The 19,491-nt window shown below is 49.9% G+C and overlaps 1 long non-coding RNA gene across 1 annotated transcript in view; it reads left to right on the forward strand.

Annotated features, from left to right (window-relative positions):
- The window catches only part of LOC144167582 (uncharacterized), a 50,223-nt gene extending 30,947 nt beyond the window's left edge, over nucleotides 1–19,276 (forward strand). Inside the window, exon 3 of the long non-coding RNA XR_013322037.1 lies at nucleotides 19,052–19,276. This is a non-coding gene — a long non-coding RNA (uncharacterized LOC144167582). The remainder of the gene's footprint in view (nucleotides 1–19,051) is intronic.
- Nucleotides 19,277–19,491: the final 215 nt, after the last annotated feature.

Consider the following 19,491-nt stretch of genomic DNA (forward strand, 5'->3'; position numbering starts at 1 on the left):
TGAATGGGCGCGAAAACCACGGAAAGCCGCTGCCGCCGCCGTGGCCGCCTTAAGTTCCGGCTGGTCGTGTAGCTGCCCATCCCGCCCGGCTGAGCAGCAACTGGCCCGCTTGAACGCCGACGTGAGCCAATATGTATTAGCCCAGCTGAAAGGGTTTTCAGAGCGACATGTTCGGCAGTATATTTCCCTTCTAAGCACCCGAGCATGACCGGTTGCCGGTTTATGCGTGCACCGATTGCGAGAGTCGTGCGGAAGAGGGAAGGGACGGGGCACTCACAGATATAGGTTTCACACCCTTACTGACGACATGTCCGATGTGTTGGCAGGCGGTTCATTGTGGCCATCAACCAGCCCAATGAGACCGGTCCGCTGTAATCTGCAGAGGAGTGGATTGAGTTTGCGTGTTACACAAACGGTATGATGCCTACGACGCGGTAGGGAAAGAAACAGCTCTACGTTTGGCCGCTAGGATAAAGCTCGGGTTTGTTCCAAATTTCATTCAGGTAATTGGCTGGGAAGTATGCTCGGTCGCAAATTGCAAACACACGTGTTTTGTTTCGTGCACTCCGTCAAGGTGGTGATGCTTTGCAGGTCATCCTTCTTCACAGAGTGGAAGGGCATTAATTTTGCAACAAAACCGCAACCGTGAAAGCCCCGCAATATCGGCTGCAACTTAGAAATATTTGGCACGCGCAAGGACTCAAAACTCAGAAGTTAGCATAAAAATACAAGACAAAAAAATGAAATATAAGACAACCTATTTTATTCGTTTGAACAAATTACAAAAATTTTCGTCGTCCGCCACAAAAATGTATTTGATTGATTTTATTTCCCGTTTTTAGGCTCCGGTCTATTTAGTTTGAAATGCCACAACGAGACACGCATACATTACCTTAATTGTGTATAGTGGTTTCGAAGCCTAGAATAACGCATTTTAAAGCAAAGCTTTTTACCTCTACCCTCCAAGTGTTAATTAGCGACCGTTGGTGTCAACACAAAACTGCGGGAACAAATAAAAGAATATACTGGCACCGACAAGAATCGAACCTAGAACTAATAGCATAGAAAAGTGAGAGCCCGTTGTCTTACCGATTTAGCTACCAGCCCTATTTTTATTGCAATATATCAGAACAAAACAAGCACCATGAAACAAAACACTGCAACGATAAAACTGCTAGTCATCACCTTTCCAGCAGAAAAAATGCGCCCCAATCCACCCTGTCAATGTGCTTGAAAAGCAAAGCTGTAAACGACACCGACAACGATTACCCATGCGACGTCCCTTAAATTCACTCACGTCGCTCTACAAATGGTGAAGCCAGAGTGAAGTAAAATGGACTTACCCACACCATTTATTACTTCAAAGAATTACTCTTGGGAAGGTTAAATCAATCACGATACATGAACTGTGGTTTGTGGAGTTGTATAGATGTAGCACATGCGTGGAAACTTTTTTTGAAAAAAATTACGCCAGCTCAAAACCGGTGTTAGATGATCTCACTTCTCCATCCCTGCCGCCGCAGTCCGAGGCGACGAGATCGGCGACCGAGGCTGTGGAGGAGGACGAGAACAAGAAGGAGAAGTAGGGGGATGAGGAGGACGAGGAAGTACTTGTATTCAGATTTCAGATTTCTGAACTGCCTAGAGTGCGGCCCAGGGGAGTGGTTCCTTCTTCACCGGAGCCCGTATGCAGTCCGCGCCGTCTCTGCTCTGTCCACCTACTGAAGCTGGGTAGGCAGGGATGCACTGGACCGCAGCATCTCCCCATTGATCTTGTTGGGTAGTCGACGGAAAGAGAGGAGGGTGCTCAGGGCTAAAGTCCACACCCCGATTATGTTGCGGAGTGTTCCTCCTACTGAGAAATATTTACATCCAGCGTCGTAGCGATTCGGAGGCATTAAGTGAAAATGCGTCGGGTGTGGGAAGGAGCCGGATTGTGCCGTAGGGAAGTTTGTTTTTCTCTGGAACGGCCAGGGTAAGGCGAAGGTAGGGTCTGTCTCTGAAGGCGATAATGTTTGGTTATGACCCTGAAGGAGACAAGCGGGTGACTGTCATCGTGCAGCTACATAGAACTGGGGGTAAAAGCGAAGGCTTGTTGGTGGACGTATTTGTTGCCCTCCATGGAAGCGTGAGCGGGTGTCCCGATGAGCTGAATGGAACCGTTTTGGGAGTGGGCGTTTAGCACACGCACTGCACGTAGGGACACCCAACCCGAGTAGTAATTCCGTAGGCTTGTTGGGGATCGGTCACTACCTTCCGAACCCCTGGTTGAGTGAGAGCCAAGGCGATGGCTGCCTCTTCGGCTGCCATTATGTCTTGGGTCTTGAGTGTGGCACACGCAAGGAGGTTGCTTCTGTATGTAGCCACGACGATTTCACATCAAGGACGCCCAAGTAAAGTTTAAAGAAAAACGTCTTAACCCATGGGCCAATCGCCATACGTTTCGCACGCTTAAGCACATCCTGTCCTGGCCCTACACGGTACAGCGATCTATACAAAGGAACCGGAAGTACAGAATCAACGAGGTCAATATACAATCTTTTACGCGTCACACTAGATAAGTACTCTAGCGTGCAGCGTGCACGCAAAAACATCGTGGCGTGTACAACCTCACGGAAGTAGCCTTTCGTTGCGCCAAAAGAAAAAGAAGCTGACGTTGATTGATTGATTGATTGATTGAGTCTTTTTATTGGAGCAAGGAGGGCGTTTGCCGTAGAGTGGGGAGAGGGATGGAAGGAAGGGGATTACTAATCAAGGTCCGTATTCGAAGAGGGGATTCGTGTTATGGGGGCCTGGAAGTCTTCACCGGGGTCGGCCCCAGTTAGACTACTCGCGCCAGACCACTCTTAACTGCAAAAGCGGCAATTGTTCGTAATAAAGATGCGTCTAATCCAGTATGTGCTGCTTACAACAAAATCAGGGAGCGCTCTGGCCAACTTCACCTGACACACAGTGCGCAAAAAGGGGTCCTTCACACCCCGAAGAAACAAAAAAACGATTTACCACTTGACGCAAAAACAGATGTGATAATGACATACCACCAAGACGCACGCGCCGAAGCAGGTTCGTGCGGCTGGTTCTCTCCCATGACGACTCGCAAATCAACACAGCAAGATTTAGCTACCAGCCCACGCGGAGACGGGGTAGACATGTGGTGCACGTACCAAGCACATCTAGACTTTACCTGAGTGCGACCTGAGTGCCACGTCGCTGAGTGACACGTCATAGCGTCACGCGACCTCACACGCCGCTGTTCGGTCCGTCCACGGCACGTTTAGTGGCCCTGTGCGCGCCTTGCGCGTGTGCTAGGATTTACAAAAATTAAGGATGCTCACACCAACGCACGACATCTCACTTCTAGTACGCCAATGTGCTAAAGACTGTGGCCTCCAGTGTTCACGTAAAACTTCACAGCTCCTTGTCGTCCGCCCTCACGCCATACGACACATCAAGGAACACATTCAAATACTCCTTAATGGCCAGGCCATCACTTCAAGCCCCAGCATCAAGATCCTGATCCTACATCTCCAGGCCCACACCAAGAGTTATGCATCCTTGCAGCGCCTCAAACACAGCCTCAATGAAATCACACACATGATTAGGCGAGTTGCCACCGACAAGCGAGGCCTCAAGGAATCTGATGCCTTTCAATTATTTCAAGCTTTTGTCCTCTCGAGAATCACTTACTTCAACCTCTTGTCTTCTTCTCGGCAAGGAGGATATAAAGATGTTTTATATAATGATTAGAAAGCCGGTAGAGCAGGACTTTGGTCTTCCCCTGAGTGGTTCCACAGAGAGGCTGCTTCGCGCGGGACTCCACAACACGGTGTAAGAGCTGATAGAAAGCCATCTTTCTAACCAGAAGCTCCAAATGAGCAGAAAGTCGGTAGGTCGCCGCATCCTTCACCAGATTGGTTTTACAGCACAGAATGTCACTCCGCTTGATGTACTCGCGCACTCTTAGCGACAAGAACTAAAGACGCCCCCTTTGCTTAGAAATATGAACCCCTCACACGACGAGGGTCGACCGTCGCCGACAAGCAGGGGCTCAAGTGCTCAACCCCACCCTCGGTGGGGATCATATAATTATCTACACTGACGCCTGCCAACATCGAGGGCAGTACTACGCCATCATCGTGGCTACCTACAGAAGCAACCTCCTTGCGTGTGCCACACTCAAGTCCCAAGACATGATGGCAGCCGAAGAGGCAGCCATCACCTTGGCTCTCACTCAACCAGGGGTTCGGAAGGTAGTGACCGATCCCCAACAAGCCTACGGAATTACTACTCGGGTTGGGTGTCCCTACGTGCAGTGCGTGTGCTAAACGCCCACTCCCAAAACGGTTCCATTCAGCTCATCGGGACACCCGCTCACGCTTCCATGGAGGGCAACAAATACGTCCACCAACAAGCCTTCGCCTTTACCCCACATTCTATGGAGCTGCACGAGGACAGTCACCAGCATGTCTCGTTCAGGGACATAACCCAGCTTTATCGCCTTCAGAGACAGACCCTAGCTTCGCCTTACCCTGGCCGTTCCAGAGAAAAACAAACTATCCTACGGCACAATCCGGCTCCTTCCCACATCCCACGCGTTTTCACTTATTGCATCCGAATCGCTACGACGCTGGATGTAAATATTTCTCAGTAATGGGAACTCTCCGCCACATACTCGGGGTGTGCGACTTCAGCCCTGAGCAGCCTCCTCTCTTTCCGTCAACTACCCAACAAGATCAATGGGAGATGCTGCGGTCCAGTGCATCCCTGCCTACCCAGCTTCAGTAGGTGGACAGAGCAGAGACGGCGCGGACTGCATACGGGCTCCGGTGAAGAAGGAACCGCTCGCCTGGGCCGCACTCTGGGCAGTTCAGAAATCTGAAATCTGAATACAAGTACTGCCTTCTTCATCCCATCCCCCTACTCCTTCTTCTTCTTCTCGTCCTCCTCCACAGTCTCGGTCGCCGATTTCGTCGCCTCGGTCTGCGGCGGCAGGGATGGAGAAGTGAGATCGTCTAACACCGGTTTTCAGCTGCCATTAATTTTTTCAAAAAACGTTTCCACTCATGTGCTACACCAGTACAACTCAACCAACCACACCGTTCATGTATCATGATTGATTTAACCTTACCAAGAATAATTCTTTGAAGTAATAAATGGTGTGGTTAAGTGCATTTTACTTCACTCTGGTTTCACCATTTGTAGGGTGACGTGAGTGAATTTAAGGGACGTCGCATGGGTAATCGTTGCCGGTGTCGTTTACAGCTTTGCTTTTCAAGCACATTCTCAGGGTGGATTTGGGCGAATTTCTTTTGTATCAAGAATGTTTGCGCGAGCCTGATTGCCGATTTTTTAGAGCCAATTTTTACTCCTTCTATTACATTCAATATTGGATATAACAAAGTAATGTGCTTCCCCGATACTGCTTCGTTTTTACGAGGTTCTAACTAAAGTTTGTGTTTGGGCTAGTTGGTTCATATTTAAACTGGGAAACAGCGCATTAAACGATGACAGCGAAGAAGAAGACACAGACACAGCCATAGGTCGGCAAAACAGAAAGAACTCACTCAAACTCAATCACAATTTTTTTTATTCACGCTGTACTCAATCAAACTCAGACTCATAAAGCTCGTCTGTTCACAAAATCACTCGTACTCACTCATCAAATACTCATTTGTAATCATACTCACTTGTACTCAAACTCATTTGTCCTCACGAGTATTCGTACTCAATCTGTACTCATGAGTACTCACTCTGTACTCATGAGTACTCAATCTGTACTCATGAGTACTCAATCTTCTGTACTCATGAGTACTACTCATTCTGCAATCATGAGTACTACTCATTCTGCAATCATGAGTACTACTCATTTTGCACTCATGAGTACTCAATCTGTACTCATGAGTACTCAATTTGTATTACTCACGAATAATCAACTTACCTGCACTGCTAGCTAGGTCGTATCTCGAATGAAAGACTAAATAGAAAAAAATAAAATGTTTAATTGATTAGAAAAACACAGGATCGGGCTCAGGGGAGCTCGGGGCTTGTTGGTGCGGCCGTGGCCGTAAACTGCGGGTTTATGCGTGCCTTCGGGTGGCAGCTTTTGCCGTCCGTTTTCATTTCCGGTCGCGCTGATACTCTCCTAATCGTGCTCCAAATCCGAATTGTGCCTGCCCCCAGGCACAATGAAGCGTTTCCGTAGATTAACGTCCGTTCATATCCAGATCACTGTCCGCTTATTCACAGATGCCCGATGCTGGCGTTTGTTTTTTGTTGTTCCGGATACTAGAAACTTCGTTAAGAGGGTGTTCGTCTCGTTGAGCTTCGGTGAATTTCAAATCTGCATTCTTTTATTGTGTGTGTGCCGTGGGATTCACTTCGTCAGACCTGAACTTGACAGTGTTTACGGCGTTGCGTTAGTCGCGCCGCTTCCGTCGGCGATTGTGTGCGTGTAGCTCGTCACGTGCTTGATGCATGTGGGGGAGTAGACATCAGGTTTGTCCGGTGGCGAGCTGCGCTGTGTAGGGATGGCATAGTTCGGCGTGTTGAGGACGTTGCTTGAATTCACGTGTGCGTTGCGTATGGTGCGGGAGCCGATTGGCTTTTCGTTTAGTGTGCGATAGCGTGGCGTTTTCGTAGGGTGGCATGGCTGATCGGTCAAAGTCTTTGCGGCTCCGTGCTCGCAGTTGCCGTGGTTGTTTCGGAAGTGAAACCGTTGTGGTGGGGAAACGGGCGTAGTTCATGCAGTCCGTTCAGTCCCACATTCCTTGGCGTCGCAAGCGTGACTTCATTGTTAGGGCATTCGATGCCTTCGTCTGGACCGGGTTCATTCGTTGTCGTTTTTGCTGTGTCCGTGTCGTCACTCAAGCCCTCGTCTTTTGCCCGTTGTTTCGAGAATGCTATAATCGCTATCTCTCCCATACAAGCAGGCTCCGTTCGTCCCGAGTCCGCTTGCTCGCGGTTGCGTCCTCTTGTACGAAATAGTGTTTATTGTGTGAGTCTCGGTCGGAGCGCGGATGCCGGGGATCTTGTTCATTCTGGCTCGGACATGCCGCATGCGCTGGCCGTGTCGTTGCTCGTTGACGGACCTACCTGCACGAGTGTTATGTCGTTCGTCCGCTGGACTCGGGCTGGAGGAGCGGGTGTCGGAGAGCTCGTACGTTCCGGTAGGGTTGAACCGCGTGCGCTGGGTCTTTTGTTGCTTGTGGCCACGTGATTTCTGAGGTTGTAACATTCGCTGGCCAAGTCGGGATCGGCGGTGAGATCTTTGAGTGGCGCCCCCTGGCTCTGACGTCGGCTTAGGGATTCGCGCCGCTGTCGTCTGCTACACTCCGGTTGTGAGGGGCAACAGTGCCTGGGCTAGAAATCGCCCGCTTCGTTGCTGTAGTGCGTTAAAAAGCGTATTTCTAGCGACTCAGTTATTTTGCCAGCTTCTGACGCATCTGAATAAGTTGAAGCTGTATCCCCCACAAGTTTGCAACACACAAAGAGATAGAGAACAACTTTCTTCAGAGTATCGGTCAGAAGATCGTGTGTAACTCGTCCTTTCTTGCTTATTCGCGAGGATCAGCGATCAGAGCTTCTCGATAAGTATTCAAAATGCGTAGGCTTCCCTGCAGTATTTTTGAGATGCTCCTATGAAGACTCAACAGTCTAATACTACGTACCAAGCAGCGGCCTCTACACGCTCATCGCACAGCAGGAAATAAAGCGGCTTTCTTCTGTTTCTTTCGTTGTTGTCTTGTATCGGATTAATGTTTCTTGCTTTTTTTCTGCCCAACGCATTAATTTTTCTGCGCTGTCACCAACTTCTTATTAGGAGGTTTCGGGATGTTTGGGAGCCTCACAAAGGTCGTGTGGATATTTCCTTCGTTTTGTATGGCATACATTCCCTTCTTCACAAATTGGCTTTCATTACGGCTGCGTGCAAGAAGGTGCATATCCGCAGCGTGCTTTGTTTATTCACATGCAAATACATTGAGAAGGTTTGTGCTACGCCACCGCGATCGCGCCCTAAACAACGTGGTCCACAGTACTCGAAGGCGGGTTTTGTGCTCTGAATTTCTATCGTAATTATATCGTTATCATAACGAACTTACTCTCAACTCGAACAATGATGACATGATTACGGTGTTGAAGGCATGATATACTCGCTAACTAACGTAATAAATAGTATACCTGCATATATTACAAGACTCGAAACCGAAGAAGACTTCCATTCCAGGTAGCTCTTTGTTGCTTTTCAACCCTTCCAGGCGCGAAGAACAAATCCTATTCTACTCGGGATGGCGTTCTCTGATATGAAGAAAATTACTTCTACTCTCTTGTCCTGAACTGAGGACCCGGCCCACTAACCAGATCGAATAAATGTTCAACAAAGTTTTCTCCTCCTCCCCTTACTCCTCCTCCTCCTTTTGAGTGCAGTTTTTCTATAACGCATATCCGAATATCGGGAAGATATGGCTGTGCAAAATGTTCCGAAATATCCCTCCAGGTCTTAACAAACATATATGTGTTACTATAAATTTAACGAAGACGTGACTCGTTTTGCTCAATAAACCTCCATACTGGTTAGATGCCTGGTATAAAATCAGCACGCGCGTATATACACACTGGGTTATTTGGCACTCAATCTACAGTTTTTGCAGTCTATAGTGCATGTCGGCAAACTTCCATGCCTTGACAACGTAAAGTGACGTGACAAAACGCGTTCGATCGTTCGGCAAGGTTGCAAAAACTGTTTTACCTTACATATGATTACCGGGAATCGTGATGCCTTCTGCCAAAGCCGACAGCCCTGGAGGCCTAGAATTTGTTTTGGTCTTCCATTTTCGCTGTTGTCGGTTATTAGCACTTGACTGTTCCTTTTGTTCGAATGCTTACATGAGAAGCTGACGCCTAGCTCCGACTCTTCGCGCTCCGCACAGGACCGGCTTCGCAAGAAATGGGGTGGCGCCGGCAATGTTTCTCCCGTAGCGGTATCCAAAACTATACTTTAATGGACACCATATGAGCTAGTGTATGCGATTTCAAGCCTATTATTATGATAAAAAGTTGCCCACACGCCAATTCTGGTGCGGACAAGCATCAGACGTTGACCGAGCGCAAAGAAACAGCAGGGAGAGCGATCCTAAGTGAAGCAGACGACAAATGCGAAAATCCCTAAGCTGACGTCACGGAGGCGCGCTTCGCAGCGCCGCCTGTGTTCGCGCTCACCGCCAATAGCAGCAGCGCGAGCGGAGGATGTCGCGAGTAGCAGTTTTTTTCCGTGTATGCTGGCTTGGCGGCGTTCCGTGCGCTGTGCATTTCGTTCGCCGTGGTCAGCTCGACTGGTTCAAGTTGGATGTCGTTCTTCACCTCTGGTGCGTTTCGTGCGCTGTGCGTCTCGTTTTATCTAGGAAACTCCCCTATAATTGGTGTGCGGTCGTTCGGCACGTATGGTGCATTTCGGGCGCCGTGCGTCTTGCTCGCTTGTCGGGGCCATATCTAAAACTCCGGATGCGATGTCGTTGGTTGCGTGGACCGGCGCCGGGCCAGCACGAAAGAGGAACGGGCGAAAGAGGAACGGGCGACACTGCAATACCTCGCGCTACACAGCGCGAAGTTGCAAGTTTCACGGCGCAACCGCCACAAGTACTCCCTCCCTGATGTGTTTACCTCTTGGCTAAGGCTTGCGTGTTCGCCGATCCACACGGCGGACCAAAACGATTGTTTGGACCGCGGTCCGCGCATCACGTGATAGGACGTCACCAGTTCGCGCGGACCGCCGTTGGACCGCGCAGGACCGCGGCCTTCGCGGTCCAAATATTCGCCGAGGCTTTACGGTCCGCAGTCTCGACGGCGGACCGCGACATCAAACAGCGTGGTCTGACAGCGGCCGCGTCGCGTGGGCGGAGCCGCATCCAGTTGCGCCAATACAGAACAGCGCGGGCAGCGCGGCTGTTTCGAAGCGCTCGAAGGAGCCTGTCAATCACCCGGGGTTGGTAAGCGACGGGCTAGGTTTACAATCACGACGCATACTTCATTCGCGCTTTTTCTTGCGAGTCCTATGACTCTTACTAGTGCGATGTTAGCTATGATTATCACTTTGTTTCACGCATGTGGACCTCAATTTAGGGAAGAGTTCGGTTCCAGCGAGCGGTGACGAGCCGTACGCAGCCCGGATCGCCCCGCCGTCGCCGCTCGTCGTGTCGCCTTCATGCGAACGAAGGCGGCGGCTGCGTGAGCACGCCCGCCCGGCTTGCATGCGGGTGGCCGTTATTGTGAGGATGAAAGGTTTCGTGCAGGCTTGTGCGTTACAACATGTTGTCGCGGCCAAACGGCGCCTGTGTTCAACCTTCTGGCTTGTGAGTTCAGACGGTCGGCCATTCGCGGTCCGCTCAGCTGGCCCGCCGTGTGGATGCGCTCTGCTTTGGATCGGACCGCGGCGGACCATGACGTCTCATCACGTGACCGATTGGACCACGGACTCGGTCCGTCGTGTGTATCGGGACGCAGGGAAAGGCGTCAGGGTGGCGCGTCGCTTCTTTCTTTCTCTCCAGGGATGCTATCACGGTGCCAGGAAACGAGCTGAGGGCAACAGGCAATGGGATGCCTCTCATTGGTCGATGGCGTGGGTTAACCGAGGTCAGCAAAACAAACAAAAAAGCGGATTTTTCGCCGCCTTGTGCCGCCGGTTGCACACTCTTTCTTTTTACTTTCACGCTCGCGCTCCCGGTGCCGGCGCGCCAGCGAAGCGGCTCAGCGAAGAGGGAAAAAAATATCGCCCTTCAGATGCATTTCTGACGCCGTGCTCTGGTGTTTATTTTTTTTTCTTACTTTCATGACGTACAGTTCCCGTAATAACTCGAAAGCGCGGCAACGTTTTAGTCGTTGTGTGCTCCACTATACATATAAATAATGCACTGTCGACGCCGGTAGCGTCAAAAAGCGCACGGCTGTTAGCCAAGCTTGTATGGCTACGGTTCCGTGTATAATTCATGACTGTAAATAAGAACTCCCGAAACTCCATGTGTCTTCGAAGCGCGCGGGGTTGTAGCCAGAGACGTTCACTTTCATATCACTTTCGTATTTATGTCTGGGTTCAAATATCCCTAATGTTTTATTTTTGTTGAACAAAGCTGATAAATAGGAAGCATGGTACCAGCTTTAGTAGCGAGGGAATAATTTGCCGATATGAAGCCCTCGATTAAGGATTCTTTTAACTTTTGGCCGAGCGGCTGAATCGCGGGGCAGTTGGCCAGTTGTAGAGAGGGCACATTATGTACGTAAAGCTACTTAACGGTGACCCCAGTAGCTCCCATGTATACAGCGGGGAGTGATATTAAGTTGCAATAATAAATTATCTTTATGACAGACACAGACAGACAGACTGACAGGCCAACATTGTCCCGCTCAAGTGGCCAAAGAAAGGCTATCGTCTTTAAAACCAGCTGGAAAGAGACGCTGCCGCCACTGTTCCGCATTCTGCGAACATTGCGCAACCGTATCCCTCGCAAGCGCCGCCAGCCCGCAAAGTAACAGATAAACAGAAAGATGAAAACCGCCTACCGCGCGAAAAGCCAAACAGGGAGGTTCCGCCGCGAGAAAGGGACAGGACGGGGGCGCTACGCGTCGTTGTGTCTATTTCCGTTAACAGCACGGTCAAAACCCCCACGGGTCCTTCGGTCTCATTAAATAATTCTCTCTCTCTCTCTCCCCCATGGGTCTGACCTTAATCACTAATTTTTGTGTGCGTATGTGTGCGGTTAACCAGAGCGCCCGACACAAATTTGCTGCGCCTAGCGACGCGCCGACGTTGGGCCCGATTCGCGCCTCGGTCAAACAGCTCGCGGCAGACGTGCCGCCGCTTGGCGGCACACAGCGCCGCCGAGTCTACTTTCTTTTTCCCATCGAGACGGCCGCACCAAATCATGCCTGGGACGACCGGCCCGAAAAAGACATGCAGACCCTGGAGACGGCGCCGCTGAGTCGCCTTCCCTTTCTTGTCGTGGCTCGGCTGACGCAATCACTTTGCTTTCAAACTGCGGGCAGTGATAGTCCTGATTGGAAAGATTTGAATTGCACGCGGCTGCGGCGGAACCCCGGGGGTATAAAACCAGCCCTGAAGCAGCGGCTGTGCAGCGGCATTTCATTGGAGGCACTGAGTTGAGAAGTGCTATCGCCTTTGTGCGAGCCATGTAACACTCTTGCTACCTTTGTATATAGTGTATATAAATGCAGCTTAAAATCACCGTCGGCTCGACAACTTCATCGCTCTGCTCTGCGCCGCGTCGATGGCGGACTGAGCAGGGCAACGTCGCAACAGGACTGAGCAGGCATGGCCCAGTCCCAACAGTGTGCGTGTGTGTGTTCGGGGGGGGGGGGGGAGGGGGGCGTGGAGAGGGTATCGCTCGCAGTCGAGGCATAGGTCGAGGACCGCAGGGCACCCAGTTGCTGCCGGTGCTTGGCAGCCGTTCCAGTAGTGTCGAACTGCGCTGCCGGGCTTCGTGCACTCGAGAACAAAGTTTGCAGACGCGTTTTTCGGAGGCGTGATAGCTTGCACTGACGTCACTGTATTGCCGTGTTGGTTGGTTGGTTGCACCGTGGAAATCTGCAGCTCTTATCTCGACAAGTGCGGATGAAGGTGACAGCGATCGATAAAAAAGGGCCCATCTCCCCGCGAGGGGGACTCGAGTAAATGCGTCGCATAGGGGGTGGGTGTATTGCGTTAACGTTTAGTGTTTGGGGAGTTGGTGGTAGTGAATGCGTTGTATCAGCAGCTTCTTGACGTAGTTTGAATGACTCAAGGATATAACACGCATTCGTAGCCTTTCATTCTGTGTCGGTTTTGTGGCGCAGTGGGAAGAGCACCATGTACCTCGCGTTCCACCCACAGGTAGTGAATGCGTTGTATTAACAGCTTCTTGACGTAGTTTGAATGAGTCAAGGATATAAGGCGCGTTCGTAGCCTTCCATTCTGTGTCGGCATTGTGGCGCAGTGGGTAGAGCACCTTGTACCTTGCGTTCCGCCCGCAGGGTCGTGGAATCAAAACCAGGCGCCGGTAAGTATTTTTTTATATAGTGTAGGGGGAGGGGTGCGGACCTGCTGTTGAGAGCGAGGAGGGTAGCGTGATGCGGGAGAGGAGTGGGGGAGAGGGCGCACCTGTTGCGGCTGTTGCGGACGCCGAGGCACGCCAACGCCGGCTGACATCGTGAGGTAAAGAAATGCTCTGCATTTAAAAAAGCGGTGGCGTCGTTATGTGCAATCCACATGTTTTACGAGATGTTCCAAGACGTGAGCTTAAGCGACGATCCCGGCGTCTGGCGTTGGCGTTCATCACTTGAAAACGATTCCTTCACGAGGCCTCCCACAGTGCGAGCTTAAACTCGACAGTAGCTGCTAGCGAGGGGTGGGCGCCCGCCTGTAAACAGTACTGAAGGTAGGAGAATAACAACCACCGAAATTCACCATCATCGTCAGCGTCGTCATTACACGGTGGTATAAACGAGAAGCGGCGAATGGGGTGGCCACTCCAAAGTAAAGCCATTAGAAAGCAAAACGCTCCTCCAGCGGCAGGATGCCAGAGCTCTTCGACAAAATATGTGAGGCTAAACAAGGCGTCGCACGTGTTCAACTGGATATTATGATGTCCGATTCACAACTCACAAACGTGCTTAGGTGCACTCGGATATTTTATTTGCATTGCTGGGGCAAATTCCACCGCCGCACCTGTACGGTGGGGCTATATGCTCACTTGTAAATGGCGCTACACGAGACCATATTGCGAACCTGAGCAAAATGTTTCAAAACGGCTACCTAATAAAACCAAATGGGCGCACGTACATCAGCCAAATTTTCGCTTGAATACTCACAGCGAAATGGTGCGGACAATTTCGGTGAGACAAACGTTACAAACCACGTAGTCGGTTTGACGCGAGTTACGTAAATTAACTGCGACTGTTGAAATGAGCGGTTCGGCTCACAAAACGACTACACAGCGCGACATGCGTCTACGGAAACTTCTGGAAACCGAAAAAGAGGGATTTCAGTACGTCTAGTGCGTGCATTGTTAGCAGCCTCCACCGCCTCTCCCCTAAAACAACTGGAAGGGAGCACGCGCAATGAAGCCGCCACGCGTTCACAGGCCGCGTCAACAAAAATAACTGCGACAGTCAACAAGTGCTGTAGGAGAAGAGCAACTGCGGCCGCGTTTCCCGCCGGGCCCTCACCCCCTCGTTTTCCCCTCTTCACCGTGACCCCTTTGCAAGCGACCGCCGCGAAACGCTTACAGCGCCAAACAGGGACCGGGAAAGGGGGGAGGTGCAGTTTTCGTTGTCTAATTTTGCCATCTTTGACAGTTAAGCTGCACAGTGGCACTGCTAATGTTTGCGACTCGTACACGCGCGTCCAAACTCGAGCTCGTGATAAAACTTGTTTGCAGTACTGTACTCACGAGTGCACGTACTCAAGAGTGCAAGCGCTCGCAAAACCAGTATTCATGAGTATTGTACTCATGAGTACTGTGTACTCACGAGTACTGGGTACTCACGAGTACTGTGTACTCATGAGTACTGTGTACTGATGAGTACTCAAACTCATAAGTACTCATACTCATGAATGCTGTACTCATGAGTACTCATACTCATGAGTAGTGTACTCATGAGTACTGTACTCGCGAGTAGTGGACTTACCCCTGTACTCACTCGTCATCATACTCACTTTTTTTTTCTGGGTGTGTACTCAATCATCATCGTACTCACTCGTGAGTTTGAGTACAAATGAGTACAAATGAGTGTACTCACGAGTGAGTACGCCGACCTATGGACACAGCGCTGACTATCAACTGAGCAATATTTTATTGCTTGTGGAAATATAAAGGAAGAATACAATGACGTCACATCCGTGAAAAAGAAAAAGGAAAACACAAACAAACTACAGGCGCATCTGCTATGCCAAGATAACTCGAAATTGCATGTTCAAGTACACAAGTTCTTTCTGATACAGAGCTACGGAAGGGGTGCTCACGCAATCTTCGCCAGGCTGGGCGATTTTAATCTTCGCCAGGCTGGGACGAACGTTTAAGCAGCGACCTGTTTGGTCAAACAGGTCGCTCCTTAAACGTTCGAATATTGGAGCATCGCAACAAACTTAAAAAAGATGATTACGCACGTCTGGCCGAACATTGCCGCACGTGTGAGCACCGATGCAATTCCGCTTTTCCGCGAGACTGATATCCTGTTTAAGCATAAAGACAGGCGTACTAGAGAGTTGATGGAATAATACTACATCAGAAAGTGGGGGAGAGATTGTATCAGTGAAGCATCAGTTGTCCTGCACGAAAAAGAATTTGGTTATTTGGAGCGGTCGTCGCGATAAGGTGTTCCTGTGTTAAGAAATGTTAAGAAATGTGCGTTGTCAACAGTGGAGTGTTTTGGGTCTTGATAGTATGTCATTGGCTGGTGTGGGCACGTGGCGTGGTGGGGGAGTAGGATTCTGTGTACGTATAAGTAGTTACGTCTTTTCCAATAAATCGAGTTGAAAGTCAGCGCTAATCCTGTCCACTTCTTTCTTTTTGTGTCCCTGTTAGTTTGCGCTGTTCCCCAAGATGCAAGTACACCAACTCCCCCAACTCGCCACCCTGGGTACCTCGAGGGCTTCGAGTAAGACAGCCTCGTCGTTGTGTCGGCAAGTAATTCACAGCGCCACGCGTCGCAGGGTTTGCTTCGACGAGGACACTTCAACGAATGTCTGTATAATGATCGGCTCTTCTCCAATGAGCTTACAACGGAGATTCTTCGCTAAACTCTCAGTGACCAACATCCGCTGACTGCCACCGTCTAGAAGGCAACGTATACGCCCCGGCTCAGCGGAACCACGTGCCGCCCCAACATTCGCTGTTTTCAAACAAACCGTACCGGTGACATGTGCGACAGTGCTGGTCACTTGAACTCCTTTCAGGGCAAATGACTTCAGGCTATCGGTCGCGGTAGGACTAGTATTCTTCTGATCGAACAGGAATGTAAAATGTCGGCCTAAGTGGCAGTTTTAACAACTCAGGAATCTCGCGTTGCGAGGTGTCCTTGGTTCGGTAGAATTTTTTGCGACACTTAAAGGATCGCCCACTTCGTATGAGTATGGCTTTTTTTTACTCGATGGTTAAATTTTGTCACACGCAGTTCGAGCGTGTTTTCCAACACTGCCGACATAACAGCATTTTTTGTCCGTTCCGGAAGCTGTTGTAAGGGTGGCTGCTGATGTTAAGTACTGGCGTCGCGCTTTTCCGGGATGTTTCTGCTGGTGCCTTAACCCATCCGATGCAATTTCTGTCACATCGTCTCTGCTCTAACTTCTGTCTGCAGGAAGTCTAGAAGTGCATAAAATGTGCTACGATTTTCAATTTCCTCAGGCTCCCTTCCGCTTACACTACCAAAGTACGAGATCGTGAGGTAGGCGCCTGTCCATAGTTTCTCTGAGCAAAGCACTGCACTGCTCCTGCTTCACCCCTAGCGCTTCAAGGGTCGTGATGATTTTAAAAAATGGAATAACTCCTGTTGGACCTTTTGGGATGTGCTAGCACCTGTTCACTTTCTCTCGCAAACAATAGGACCGGCCCGACGCACTCGCCGTGGTCCGGGGTTAAAGGTACTGTACAACGCTTCGGATAAACACTTTCACTCTTTCCTTCGCGTCTGGAAGCACTGCGAAAGCAGCTATAGTTATCGCCAGCACAGAGCAGTCCTGAATGACTTGCTCATTGCATCGGATACGCCTTCCGTTTCTTCATTGCTTTTGTGGCTTTCTTTTCCAAGTGGCTATCGAATGCGTTCATTGCTGTAACTGAATGAAAGCCGGCCAATACCCGCTACACCGCTGTAATGACGTAACTCCAGGGGACGAAGAACGCCAAGACCGGGAAATGGAGAAAAATCTCTTCAGAAAGTTTCTAAGTTATCTGATCCGCACATAGCAGTAATTCTTGGATAAGGTCATTTGTGACCACCTCTCTAAGTACTAAATGTGTTGTTTGACTACGTTCGGCAAGCATTTAGGATTTTGAAAAAAGTTGAAATGCTGCAGGTTCTCTTTAACAACACGCACTACAGCGTTTCCCGTACACTCGTCGGACACCCGTGGTTTCTGTTTTTCTTCTGTTCTGTAGTTCTGTTCGAACAGGTTCAGTGGGCACGCCTACTCGCATGAGGGGCGGCTTTCGAACGGCAACAAATCCTCCGCGGTGGCTTAGTGGCTACGGCGTTCTGCTGCTGAGCACGAGGATTCCGGTTGGATTCCCGTTCGCGGCGGCCGTTACTCTGATGGAAGCGAAACGCAAAAACGCCAGTGTGTTCGAGATTTCGGCACACGTTAAAGATCCCCAGTTGGTAGAAATTAATCCGGAGCGCTCCACTACGGCGCTCCTCACCGCCCGTGAAGCTTCGCCCGTTAAACCCCACAATCAATCAATCTAGAACGGCAACAAAAGAAGCCTGTATCTCCTTTGTTGTCGGCAGGAATCAGCGTTTCTCAGTCATTCCCATACCACGCTGTTTTGGCGTCATATCAGCCCTACGCTAGCATAACACTGAAATATACAACGCGCGCAAGTGGTGACGGGTCGTGTAGGGAGGCTCAATGACAGACGCGTCTGGCGGAGAAAAGTTCTATATGCGCAGCCCCACCGCAGCCAATTTGCCACCGTCTCGACGTTCGGCTTCACGTCCTCCTGAAAAAACGTATTCCTTGCTTTCTTCCTCTCCACACACTCGCGCTCTGTTCATCTTTCGCCCCGTGGGGATGCATCGACGGCACAAATTTTTGCCCACATTCCCCATCTATGGCTCACTAAATTATCAAGCATAACGGGAGCTGTTCGAGTCGAGTCTCTCGTTCGTACGTGTCACGGAAAAGAAGGCGCTTCCATATTCCCAAATAGCCTAGAGCGGGCCTCTTTTCCCCACTGCGATGAACAAAGAGAGAGCACAGCACAAGCAGCAATGACGTAGGGCATCACAGTACTCTGTCGGATTATGATCAATTGTATTGACGAGGTATTCTTAGCAACCGCCTCCCCCGAGCCTTCCAAGAAGTGTGAATGATAACTATCTTGTATGCAATAGAAGGGGGAAGGCGGCAACAATTTTGTGTCGCTCCTCAAAGCAGACTCAAATCATCAACACCAAGGGACACAACAGTCCAGAAGGGCAGTGCCGATAGAGCGGCATGCAGAGAGGCAGCTCTCCCTTCAAGAAAAGAGACAGCTGCCTTTGCACCGGTGTTGACGTTGTCAGAATGAAGCCAAGTAGACTCCCGGGGAGCCACCTGCCTCTGTGCCGTCTCTACAGGTCCCACGACTCCCGCCACTGATAGACATTGCAAAACGGAGTGTGTAGCCAGTGTAGTCCCGGTAAAAAACTGGTCGTGTATCGGCTCACTTCGCTGTAAATGCCGTCAAAAACGATAGAATTTTGCTGCCCCTGCCAAGTAAATGTCTCCTAAAAAGAGAGCGTTTCGCACTAACGTCACTGGCCTGGAACAATCTTCTTTGATCTACAATGTTCTGGACGTAAATCGCATCTTCAAGAAAAAAATTACGCCGAAAGATAAAAGCCTGCAGTGCAGACGCCGTGGCATCCGCATCGCCGACGCTCGCTAACGCACGTCCTTTGTTGACTGCTGCTTCGCCGCCTGTGTACTTGTTGAGTCGTTAGGGGACCACAAGTTCGCTCCAATAAACTTGTTTTTATTTGAAGACGACTGTGTCGTCTTTGACTTCGTGATAATATTGACAAATATGATGTATGGCACCAGATTGAGTGTTCTGAAAAGGTATTTGGATATGAACTTCTCGTTTCTAAATTCGGGCACTTTTTGCCGGGCGGCTGAATCGAGGTACAGATAGGCAGACAAAAAATTTTCGGTTTCAAGTAGCCGAAAAAATATTATAGTCTTTAAAAAGGAAACCACACTAAGACCCGCGCCTGGGACCGTGTTTCCAGTCCCCGTCGAGATGTTTACGCATCAATAAAGATACACCGCTGAACGTTCAATCATTTATGTATGTTGATTTCGCAGGATCCGACTGTCGACGTGGGACAACAATGAGTTCGTGAGGATGCTCCGCATGAGTCCTACTTGTTTAAGTATCACGGCGGAACCTCCACGACTGCTAATTAGCACCTGAACCATTTCGACAAGTCGGCAGGAATTTTGAAGCGTCGCCTGCTCGACGGGCACGTTCCTCGACGCAAACTTGTACGTTGTTAAAGAAGATTACGATATTTTGGACATAAAATTATTTACCCCGAATGTTGCTCTGAAGTGGTATTCTCTTCTCAAACACCGCATTTTAACTTGCGTATAAACGTTTTGCACCTTCATCTGATATCATTTTCAGGAGATGTTTTGAATACCGTCTAAGAATCATTCGCCATTACACAATTCGTTCACTTCATCTACGCCATACAATGGTTGGTCGGGCCGCAGTGAATTCTCGCCTCGTTGCTTCGGTGGCA

This window comes from Haemaphysalis longicornis, unplaced genomic scaffold (genome assembly GCF_048455015.1).
Source record: "Haemaphysalis longicornis isolate Haplotype H1 unplaced genomic scaffold, Haemaphysalis longicornis Haplotype H1 scaffold_1, whole genome shotgun sequence".
Taxonomy (NCBI): domain Eukaryota; kingdom Metazoa; phylum Arthropoda; class Arachnida; order Ixodida; family Ixodidae; genus Haemaphysalis; species Haemaphysalis longicornis.